Here is a 5,827-nt window from a genome sequence, read left to right as displayed (position 1 = left end):
ACTGTGTGAATCACAACAAACTGTGGAAAATTCTTTAAGAGATGGGAATACCAGATCACCTTACCTGCCTCTTGAGAAATGTGTATGCAGGAAGACGGAACAGTTAGAACCAGACATGTAACAACAGACTGGTTCCAAATTGGGAAAGGAGTACGTCAAGGCTGTATATTGTCACCCTGCTTATTTAACTTATATGCAGAGTACATCATGAGAAATGCTGGGCTGGATGAAGCACAAGCTGGAATCAAGATTGCCGGAAGATGCCTTAAACTTATGAGTAAGGAAAATAACGATTCGGGGTGACGCCCGAATCTTCACTGCTAATGTGAGACGAATTTTTGAGCGGGTGAAGTTTGCCCCTAAGGTGACCTGCCTACTTTGCGGGATGCCTGGGAGTTGCGATCTGCCCATCCTCCTTTTACTTTAAAAAAAAAAAAGATTGCGGGGAGAAATATCAATAACCTCAGATACGCAAATGACACCACCCTTATGGCAGAAAGCAAAGAAGAACTAAAAAGCCTCTTGATGAAAGTGAAAGAAGAGAGTGAAAGAGTTGGCTTAAAACTCAACATTCAGAAAACTAAGATCATGGCATCTGGTCCCGTCACTTCATGGCGAATAGATGGGGAAACAATGGAAACAGTGAGAGACTATCTTTTTGGACTCCAAAATCACTGCAGATGGTGACTGCAGCCATGAAATTAAAAGACGCTTACTCCTTGGAAGAAAAGTTATGACCAACCTAGATGGCACATTAAAAAGCAGAGACATTACTTTGCCAACAAAGGCCCATCTAGTCAAAGCTATGGTTTTTCCAGTAGTCATGTATGGATGTGAGAGTTGGACTTTATAGTCCAACTGAGCTGAGCATAGAAAGCTGAGCACTTGAAGAACTGATGCTTTTGACCTGCGGTGTTGGAGAAGACTCTTGAGAGTCCCTTGGACTGCAAGGAGATCCAACCAGTCCATCCTAAAAGAAATCAGTCCTGAATATTCATTGGAAGGACTGATGTTGAAGCTGAAACTCCTATACTTTGGCCACCTGATGTGAAGAACTGACTCATTTGAAAAACGCTGATGCTGGGAAAGATTGAAGGTGGGAGGAGAAGGGGATGACAGAGGATGAGATGGTTGGATGGCATCACCGACTCAATGGACATGAGTCTGAGTGAACTCTGGGAGTTGGTGATGGTCAGGGAGGCCTGGCATGCTGCAGTCCATGGGGTCGCAGAATCGGACACGACTGAGCGACTAAACTTAACTGAACTGAATGAGCATGAGCTACCCAGTACTCAAACTCAGAATCTGACAATCTGGCCACTTAGCAATGTACAGGTGGGCCAGAACAGGTCTCCCCTTCCCACCATGCAGGAGCAGTGTGAACTCTCAAGAGGAAAGGAAGACTTTCCTGCGAAACGCAACAGTCCTATTAAACCACTCTTCCTTCCCAGATAAGCAAGAGAGAGTGAGTGTTGTGTTAATTAGGCTTCTTTCACCAGGAAGCAAACAGCAAGAGTGGAAAGACGATGTCCCCCCACCCCCAGCACACATCAAGTGTGATTTGATAAGGTCAGTTGATTCTGCTTTGTTTTCAATCAAAATGGGTTCTTTTTCAAAGTGATGGAATTTGGTTGCTGTTTAAAACATCCTTCTCCATGGAAGTAACACACACCACCGTAACATCAGGCCCCCAAAGGAGTTGGAGCTCTTCATTAAAAATCATGCAAAGTTCAGAGGAAGAACCAAGAACTGATGATAAAAGGATGCAGTTGAGGGCACTCGATGGCAATCCTCCTCATGCCCGCACACCATGCCCCTCAAAGGTGTTGCAAGAGCACTGAAATCACACGCTTCCCACGCCGACTGTCAGTTTCTTTCTCACTGAGCTCAGAGCCACACGGTGCCTATTAGTCACCGGACAGCAGAGCCAAGGTTTAACTCCTTGGAGGTGTAAGGGAAACGGCGCTTCAAACTGGATTCCAGGAAATCTAAGGAAGTGTTAGACAGGAAGTCTGGTACAGTGTTCCCAATTTGCCCAATGTCAAGGCTAGAGCTGGAAGCGTTTTTTGAAACAATTAGTCAGTTAAGCAATGTGACTGTCTGCACATGGTTTTCATTTTATTCACCAGGGCACTCTTTCCAGATCCAGGTTTTTTGGGGGGTTTTTGTGTTTGTTTCTTTACAGTAAACATTTACCATTCATGCTTCAGGAGGCTTTCCCCAGAAAACCATTGTTTATAATTTTGAAGTTTGGTAGACAAATTACCACATCAACTGGACAATAATAATTCCCCACATTAGCTAATCATACATGTCAAATTCATCAGGTTTCACTAAAAGCTGTGGGGTTGGCTCTTTAATGTGACCCATCACAGTGAGGACCAGAATGCCCTGAACCCAGCGTGGATGTCCTCTGGTCTGGCTGCTGAGACAAAGCTTTGATCTCATCGTGAGAGGCTCCAGGGCGGACTTCTTGCTGGAGGTCAGGAAATAGGCTTCACTGGCCAGTCCTGGGAGAGAACCCAAGCTGACAGTGGAAACCCAGATTGAAACAATATGTTCCCAACCTCTCTCCTCAAATGCAAAGCTCTTTTCTCATCTATTGTCTGCCCCTATTTTTACCATGAAAAGCTCTCCAGTGTCGTTTTAGCTATCAATAATTGGCAGTGAGTTTTTGCAATTAACAGCTGCTGAGAATCAATTTCAAGGAGCTGCACAGAAAAACCATTGCCAAAAAAGCACATTTGGGGATTACTCAGCTGCTTACCTGTTCCTCAATCCTTTTCTTACCCCACACATCATCTCCAGGAAGAACGTGAAACTTGAACCATGTGCCTAAAGGCCCAGTTCTGAGTATGTGGTAGATATTTGAGAAATTCTCTGATCAATGTGTACCTGGAGGAAAGGAATGGACAGTTCCACAAGGAGCTGCTTTGTAATTCATAACAAAGAGCTGACTCATAACTTCTGTCTAATTTCAGATGAAAGACCCCAGGGAAAGATTTGCGTAAATAAGTTGGCCTCAAAAGAAAGCCACTGAAGTTTATTTGTTCCTTCAAAGGAAAGCAATAGAGAATCGTCAACTGTGATGGGCACATCTCAAGCTTTGCTGGTTTATCTCACTCATCAATAATACCAACCAGGGTCTTCTGGAAAGCTGAACTCCCCACCCACCACACCCAAGCCAGCTGGAGACATAACTCAAAGCCTTGGTGAGTTTCTCAGCTTTGGAGGGAGCCAACCCTCTAAATGACACTTTCCAATGCTGAAGACCGCGGGGCTGCCAATCACTTGAGAACTAGGAGGCATATATATTTTTAGAGACCTTCCGTCATCTGGGCAGCCTCGAGTGGATTTTGTTTTTTTCTATCTCTCCTCAGTTCCTTACCTGGTGGGCTTGGGGCAAGAAACCCTCCAACGGCAGCAACCTGGAAGGACGTGCTTGCTAAGGCAAGAGGTCGATCAAGAGGGAGCCCCGAGGTGCACAAGCTCCCAGAACCCTCAGCCGTTCAAAGACTCCCACCTGACTCCACCTCAAGCTTCTTTAAATCAGCCTTCGGCCCAGGAGTTATCCGGGGGCCTGGTATTTACAGCCGAGCCCCAGATAACAGAACCATGGAGATGCCACCCGGGTTTCTATACTGACCCAGTGGTCAAGGATCAGCCCCTGGGCCCAAGGACAACCTGTATTGTTTCCTCGCTGCAAACGCCAGAATGCCTTCGCCTCCAGGACATCGACCCTATTGTGGGAAAAAAACAGCCGCCGTTGCTATTTACACCCTGAACTGCAAGCTGGGTAAAAATAGCTCTAGCAGCTTGGTCCAGCTTTAAACCCCGCTGCAGAAAGACATTATTTTTGGAAGAGAAGATTTTCCTCCCCACCCACAGATCTGAAAACGGTCACCTCCCCGGAGGAGAAGAGGACAGACAAGCCCACGCAAAGGTGAAACGTACCCCCTTCTCCACCCCTCCTGCCGGGGACAGCAAGAGCCAGATTAGAAATTCTCTTCCTCCCCTAGCAGCCAGGTCAGGCCCCGGCACAGACTTGCGGGTGACCTAGTTCAAGGTACAGTGGGAATTAATTAACTTTGACTACAGTGAGAGGAGGCGGCTGTCTGAACCTGGGTGCTGACACCATCTTGCTGACTATTATGGCTGGTAGGCTACTTGCTTGCCTTTCCAAAAAAGGAAGAAAACAGAATTGACTGACAGAGTCTATAAGGCTTCCCCAGTGGCTCCGTGGGAAAGAATCTGCTTGTCAAGGTAGGAGACACGGGTTTGATCCCTGAGCCAGGAAGATCCCCCATGCCAAGGAGCAACAAAGCGTGCACCACAGCGATTGAGCCTGCGCTCTAAAGCCCAGGAACCACAACTACTGCGCCCGCATGCTGCAGCTTCTGAAGCCCGCGTGCCCTAAACCCCATGCTCTGGAACAAGAAAAGCTGCCATAAAGAGAAACCTGTGAAAAAAAAAAAGAGAAACCTGTGCACTGCGACTCGAGAAAAGCCAGTGCAGCAACAAAGACCCAGCAGAGCCAAAAATAAATAAAATTAAAAAAAAAAAAAAAGAGAGTACATAAAACCCCGAAACAATAGCTCAGATGATCTACTGCCTGAGAGCTTGTAAGTTATCAGGCTTGGTCTGGTCCCACCTCTGTATTTGGGGCCCCTGACAGCTGGGGGCTGAAACTCTCCCCTCTTGTATTTGCAAGAGCTTAGTGCCTGGTGTTTGGGATCCTGGAATTTCCTTCAGGTTCAGGAAGTAGTCTATACGACAATCAGTGGAAGGAAAGTCACTTCTCTCTTTTCTGTGAAAAGGTATTTGGTAGATGCAAGTAAGTGTGTAGATTATGACACCTTTGTAACTCTCAAGAGATATCCATATATGGATAGTTTCTAGGATATGTGAAAAACAGCAGAGAAAAACACCAGATCCATGATGTCATTCAATTGTCCCATCATTTGAAAGTACCCAGAGCTGAGCTCAATAGGTGCTTAATAAATATTTTTAGGAAAGAAGGGAAAGAAATCTCCCACATCCTATCTCCATCTGAACCTCCTTCTTCAGAGATCCAGGAACGAAAACAAATCTTCTACTTTGAAACATGTCTAGGCATGCCTAGCCAACTAAAAGAAAGGTGACAAGATTATAACACGTCAGTCCCCCACTTCTCAGCACCTCCCAGCAACACACATACAGACCCCTACCACCTTGACCTCAGTGTCAGTACTGGGGTAGCTATAGGGGTAAGGGGATGGCTGGATCAAGGTAGAAGAAGCTGAAAGGATGGGGGTATGCTTTGGGCACAGAGGCAGGAAGCCTGGCTTTCCCCCTGGCCTCAGACAGACCCAAGTTTTAGTACTATCTTTTTCACCCACTGTGTGACCAAGTCACTTACCTTTCTGAATCTCACTTTCCCCTCTGAGAAGAGGGGTGAGAATACCGACTGTGGGGGCTGGTGCAGAGCAAATGTGTCAGCATACACAGAACATGTGCGTGTTCAGTGCCTGGTTCAGAGTGAGAGATACGCCACACCCAGCATCCATGGCATGCCATGGCTAGATTGGTTTTTTGGTTTTTGGTTTTTTTGGCTGTGCCATGCGGCATGCAGGAGCTCTAGTTACCTGAGCAAGGATGGAACCCGTGTTCCCTGCTATGGAAGCTTAGAATCTGGACCTCCAGGGAAGTGCCCATGGCCAGATTTTGGAATGTATCCTGTTTCCAGCATCAGGAGGTTGACAGATTCTACTAAATGTCAAAAATCTTAACTCCCTGAAAAAGGCATTCCATCGACAGAAGTTTCCAAAGACTTTCTTCCTCATTATTA

The 5,827-nt window shown here is 46.3% G+C and overlaps 1 non-coding gene across 1 annotated transcript; it reads left to right on the top strand.

Moving 5' to 3' along the window:
* The first annotated feature begins 260 nt into the window (after positions 1 to 260).
* LOC122695697 lies at positions 261 to 410 on the top strand. The gene has a single exon (XR_006341461.1). It is a non-coding gene; the product is annotated as a U12 minor spliceosomal RNA (small nuclear RNA).
* Positions 411 to 5,827: the final 5,417 nt, after the last annotated feature.

Source organism: Cervus elaphus, chromosome 5, assembly GCF_910594005.1.
Source record: "Cervus elaphus chromosome 5, mCerEla1.1, whole genome shotgun sequence".
Taxonomy (NCBI): Eukaryota; Metazoa; Chordata; class Mammalia; order Artiodactyla; family Cervidae; genus Cervus; species Cervus elaphus.
Note: the sequence above shows the minus strand (reverse complement) of the source record. Positions and strands in the feature narration are given on the sequence as shown.